Source organism: Octopus bimaculoides, chromosome 1 (assembly GCF_001194135.2).
Source record: "Octopus bimaculoides isolate UCB-OBI-ISO-001 chromosome 1, ASM119413v2, whole genome shotgun sequence".
NCBI lineage: Eukaryota > Metazoa > Mollusca > Cephalopoda > Octopoda > Octopodidae > Octopus > Octopus bimaculoides.
Window position 1 is genome coordinate 107,627,081 of NC_068981.1, and position 5,920 is coordinate 107,633,000.

A 5,920-nucleotide genomic window follows, 5' to 3' on the forward strand; every position below is an offset into this window, starting at 1 on the left:
CAGTATCGAAATGTGATTGTTTCAGTTAGTGGAATAGTTTCATTTTTAAAGTGAAAGTATTTGACATGAGTGTTTTTGTTTCACTTTTGACACGTAATACTTAAATAGTGGAGGAGATATTATGTTGCCGTGTGCTCGAACTCTGCAAGAAGTTAATAATTTTTTTTGACTAAAACACAACTGGAACCCTAAGTAAGGCATGTGTAAAATTTGAATGAAATTGGTTGCGTAGTTCTCGAGTTTTAGGGATTCACACAGACAGACAGACACACACACATTCTCATTTTTATATATATAGATAATACTATAGACAACATGGAAATGAACTGGAATATTAATAACAAAAATGCAGAAGCTAATAGTAATTTAACATGATATAAATAATTGTAAGAGCAATAATTGTACACAACAATTGCCCTCTGGGTGACCATTGCTTGCAATAAAATGTCATTGATGCATTGTTGATATACTAAGCACCAGAATTCGACTAAAATACAAATTAGGTCCTCCGCTGATTTCAAGAGACACTACTTAGCTCATGTCAGTTTTAATTTTTTAGTATGTGCATTAGCAAATAATATTCATCACATCAAGGTTAATAACATTTCCTATAGTACTCCTGCAACTATTATGATTGGAAGACCATATCAGGGTGGTTACACTGCACACAATCTGCAGAGTATGCTAGCTTCATTTCTTTCAAGCCTTTGCAAGTCCTCTGTAGTCAAAGCCTATGTTTCACTGCCCAGTAACATAGCTGTATGTACATGGGCATTGTACAATCTGACTTACACTTTGAGAGAGAGGCCCTTAGTTACCAACAAAGGTAGGAGCTCTCTGAACTTTGCCCAGCCTGTTCTTAATCTAGTAACTATACTTTCAGAACTTCCTCCACCATTGTTAACTTGGTCTCCTAGGTTACAGAAGCTGTCTACTACTTGTAATGATTTCCCCGAGCATTTGAGGGTGTCAATTGTCTGTGCATTTTTAGTGCTTATTGTACCAGCACTTTTACCACACACAAAGACTATATTCTCCGTTAGCCTTCTTTTGGTACCGCGACACCTCTTATGTGTCCAAAGCTTGCACTAAGTACAACATATGGAGTTCCTACCAACACCCTTCTTACATATCAAGGAGGGTCATCTCCCAGAAGGGACTTGTGATTTGTGTTTTCCTACTTATTAGGACTTTAATTTTTGCTAGATTAATTCTAAAGCCCTTAGATTCCAGGCTTTGTTTCCACACTTGAAATTTCTTCTTTAGATCAGGTAGTAAGTCAGCTATAAGAACTAGGTCATCAGTGTAGAGGAGCTCCCAGGGACAACCAGTCTTGAATTACTTTGTAAAGTCCCATAGGACTAAGATAAACAAGAGTGGGCTGAGAACTGAGCTTTGGTGAACTCCTACCTGTACACTGAATTCATTGCAATACTTGTTGCCAACCTTCACCTTACTGGCAACCTCTCTGTACATGGTTTGTACCACTCTAACTAACCACTCATCTATACCTAGCTTTCACATTGACCACTAGATAAGGGAGTGGGGGGCCTCTGTCAAAGGCTTTCTCCATGTCTACAAAAGCCAGGTACAGAGGTTTACTTTGGGTTAAATACTTTTGCAGTTGCCTAACCAGGAATATAGCATCAGTTGTGTTTCTGCCTGGCACAAATCCGAACTGCATCTCATCTACACTTCCTCATTAATTGAGCTATGACCCTTTCTGTGATGTTCATCACCTGGTCCAGCAATTTGATGCCTCTGTAATTAATTCTGTCTAAAGTATCACCTTTGCCTTTGTAAAAGTTGCCCATATTGCTGCTACATCAATCGTTAAGTATGACTTCCTCATGGAGAACCTGATTAACTATATGGGTGACTAGGCTATATCCTACTCTGCCTATATATATATATATGTAAAGTAATAACAATAATAATCCTCGGATGGAATTTATAAATATTTTAATGCATCACAATGCTTGTTTTCACAAACTGCATGTTTCTTAAGATCATAGTCCATATTTCTGGGATGATTACAATACAGTTTGTAGTATCCATGGACATGGAGTAGATCATGTTCATGCATTCATTTCTTTGGGAAAAGTAGCATCAATGGATGTTTAACTGAGGGCTGTTTACCAATTTTGACTAATGAGAAGGTTGATTGGGGTATGTGAGCAGTTCTGTGTCTATTTGGTGGGGAGGGGTGGAAGAGTAATGGTGAAGATTGGGTGTGTCTGAAGAGTCATGGGTGGTACGCTTAATTCAGCACTTTATTTCACACCAGCATGTGACTTATCAGTGAAATCATTCAACTATTTAATAATTTTGATATTTCAGCTATCTGATTGTTTTCTTGATTGTCATTTTGTGATGTAATTTAAATGCATGTTTTCAAGAACACTAATATTGAATAAAAGTTGTCACATATGCTATATACAAATTTATCATCATCATTATTTAGTGTCCACTTTCCATGCTTGCTAGGGTCAGATGGAATTTAATGAGGCAGATTTTTTATGGCTGGATATCCTTCCTGACACAATCCTCATCTATTTCTAAGCAAGGTCATATTTATTTACAGCCATTACATGTCCAGACAAGAGTACATGCTAACACTCCCACTCTCATCATCATTTAACATCTGCTTTCCATGTTGGTATGAGCAGGATGGTTCAACAGCAACTGGCCAGCTGGGGAGTTGCCCAGGTTCCAATCTTCTATTTTGGCATGGTTTCTGTGGCTGGATGCCATTCCTAACGCCAGCCATTTCACGGAGTGGACAGGGTGATTTTTATGTGGCACCTGCAAAAGCATTTTTATGTCACACCAGCATGGGTGCTTTTACAAGGCACTGACATGAGTGTTTTTTTTATGTAACCAGCATCCAAGAGCCCTCAAGGGTGAGAGAGGGATGTAGAGGATGTACCTGTATGTATGGACAACCACAGTTTTACTTAACTTCATGTGTCTTCACAAGCACAGCAAACCACCAGAAGCCTCGGTCCCTTGTCATTTCTTGTGAGGCTTAACATCTGAAGACCCTTTCTCACTATTTCAACTCATGTCTTCCTAGGTCCATCCCTTCCACACATTTCCGCCACAATTTGAGATTGGCACTTCTCTAAGTAGCTGTACTCATCCACATGCATCACACGACCATACCAGTGCAGCCATCTCTCTTGCACATTACAACTGACGTTTCTTATACCCAATTTTTCTCTTAAATTATTTGCTTTCTGCTGTAAATGAACACTGACATTATCCATCCAGTGAAACATGCTGGTTTCATTTCTTTCAAGCCTTTGCATGGCTTCTGTAGTCATAGTCTAAGTTTCACTACCAAGTAGCAGAGCTGAACATACACAGGCATCATACAATCTGCCTTTCACTCTTTGATACAGGCCTTTTGTTACCTACAAAAGTAGTAGCACTCCGAACATTGTTCAGCCTTTTCTTATTCAAGCAACTACGCTTTCAAAACTCCCTCCTTCCACTGCTAACTTGATCACCTAGATAATAGAAGTTATCTACTACTACTAAGGATCTCCCAGACACTTGAGGAAGTCTATTCTCTGTACATTCTTAGTGTTTATTGCATCTGCACATCTGTCACATGCAAAGACTACTTTTTCAGTTAACCCCGTAATAACACTGCACCTCTGATGTGCCCATAACTTGCACAAAGTACACTGTATGGCGTTTTTACCAGCACTTTTCTTACATATTAAACAGAGCTATCACCCTCTATCACTCTGAAGGGAGTTGAGATTTGTCTGTTTTCCTACTTACTAGGACTGTGGTCTTAACTAAATTAACTCTAAAGCCTTTAGATTCCAGACCTTTCTTCCACATCTGAAATTTTCTCTGTAGTTTAAGTAGCAATTCAGCTATAAGAACAAGGTCATCAGCATAGAGGAGCTCCCAAGGGCAGCCAGACTTAAATTCCTCTGATACGGCCTGGAGGACTATGATATACAAGAGGGGAACCGATCATTGGTGAACTACTACTTGTACACTAAATTCATTGCTAACTTTCACCTTACTGACAACATCTTTGTTCATGGTTTGTACTGCTCTTACCAACCACTTATCTATTCCTAACTTCTGCACTGACTACTAGATGAGGGAATTGGGGACTCTATCTAAGGCTTTCTTCAGGTCTACAAAAGCCAAGTACTGAGGTTTATTCTTGGCTAAATGTTTCTCCTGCAGTTGCCTCACCAGGAAGATAGCATCAATAGTGCTTCTCTTTGGCACAAAACTGAACTGTATCTCATTCAGGCTAACTTTCTTCCTAATTAATTAAGGCGATAACCCTCTCTGTAATTTTCATCACCTGGTCCAACAATTTGATACCTCTGTAATTATTTCTGTCTAAGGTATCATCTTTACCTTTGTAGCAGTTGACTATAAGGCCACTACATCAGTTACTGGGTATGATTCCCTTGTGGATAACCTAATTAACTATACAGTTGACTACGATCCCACTCTACCAGATATTTTAAGTATCTCAGTGATGATTCCTGAAGGGTTGGGTGCTTTCTCTGTCTTCATATCCTTAATCGCTTTATCTACCAAGCTACTTTTGATTTGGATAGCTGGTCCCTCTGTTGGGCTAACATTAGGCAGATTCTCCTTCTCTCATGCATCCTTATATTTAGCAGCCTTTCATAGTGTCATTTCTATAGTGTCCCTTTCTTTGCAGAATCACTAACTGCAAGTACCATCATCCATGTGAACACATTTCTTTCCTACAACATCAGTTATCTCTCAACAGGCTTCTTTCAGTTTCCGTCTACCAAACCCACTCAATTTGGTCAACCTGGGCCTATAGTAGAAGACACTTACGCATGATGCCACACAGTAGGACTGAATCTCAAACCATGTGGTTGGAAAGTGAACCGCTTAAGTACGTAGCCATTTGTGTGTGTATGTGTATATATACACACACACACACACATGGTTCCAGGTTCAGCCCCAGTGCATGGTACATTGAGAAAGTCTTCTACTATAGCCCCAGGCTTCTACTATGACTCAAGCTCCCAATTCAAATTCATAATAATGGAATTGAATGGTGACAGAGTCATGGAAATCAGTGAAAGTAGTGGCAAAAAACCCCCAAATATATGTGTGTGTGTGTGTGTGTGTTAATGCGTTTAAATGTATAAATACGAGTTGACATTTATAGCAAAAAGTGGAGGAAGATATCATTGTTTATAACATAGTGGAAAACTGGCATATTTTATGGGCCAACCTGTTGAAGACTACAAACCAGACTAAAACTGTGGCTAGTGCAAGGTCCAGCCAATAAGTCATGTGGTGGAGAATACTATTGCTGACATAAACATAAATGCAAAGAGATAGATTGGAAAAGGTTGCAGAGATCACTACCATAAAGCCAGAAAAGGAATAAAGTGTCTAATATATTTAGATATAGGAAGCATAGAAAGTAAAGGGTTCGCATTTGAGCAGGTGCATCAGATATTTTGGATTGAAAGAGAATGTGCTGGAGAAACCAGTAAAAGAAAAGGAGAATTTTATAACTAGCTTTAAAAATCAATCATTAATAGGAAAAATTTAAATGACTGATTTGGAAAGTGCCACACCCTAACAGTTGAGGGAACCCGTGGAAGAGGTAGGCCCAGGAAGACCTGGGCTGAGGTGGTGAGGCAAGACCTTCGTACATTGGGCCTCACCGAGGCGATGACTACGGACCGAGACCTTTGGAAATGTGCTGTGCGTGAGAAGACCCGGCAAGCCAAGTAAGATCGTTGCCAGTGCCCCTGGACTGGTTCTTGTGCGGGTGGCACATGAGATGCACCATTTTGAGCGTGGCCGTTGCCAGTACCGCCTGACTGGCTCCTGTAGGATTTTCGAGCGAGATCGTTGCCAGTGCCCCTGGACTGGCTTGTGCGGG

General features: G+C 39.9%; 1 protein-coding gene across 5 annotated transcripts in view; it reads right to left on the bottom strand.

Moving 5' to 3' along the window:
- The window catches only part of LOC106882154 (protein lifeguard 4), a 36,058-nt gene that overhangs the window by 2,834 nt on the left and 27,304 nt on the right, over positions 1-5,920 (bottom strand). The window lies entirely within an intron of this gene.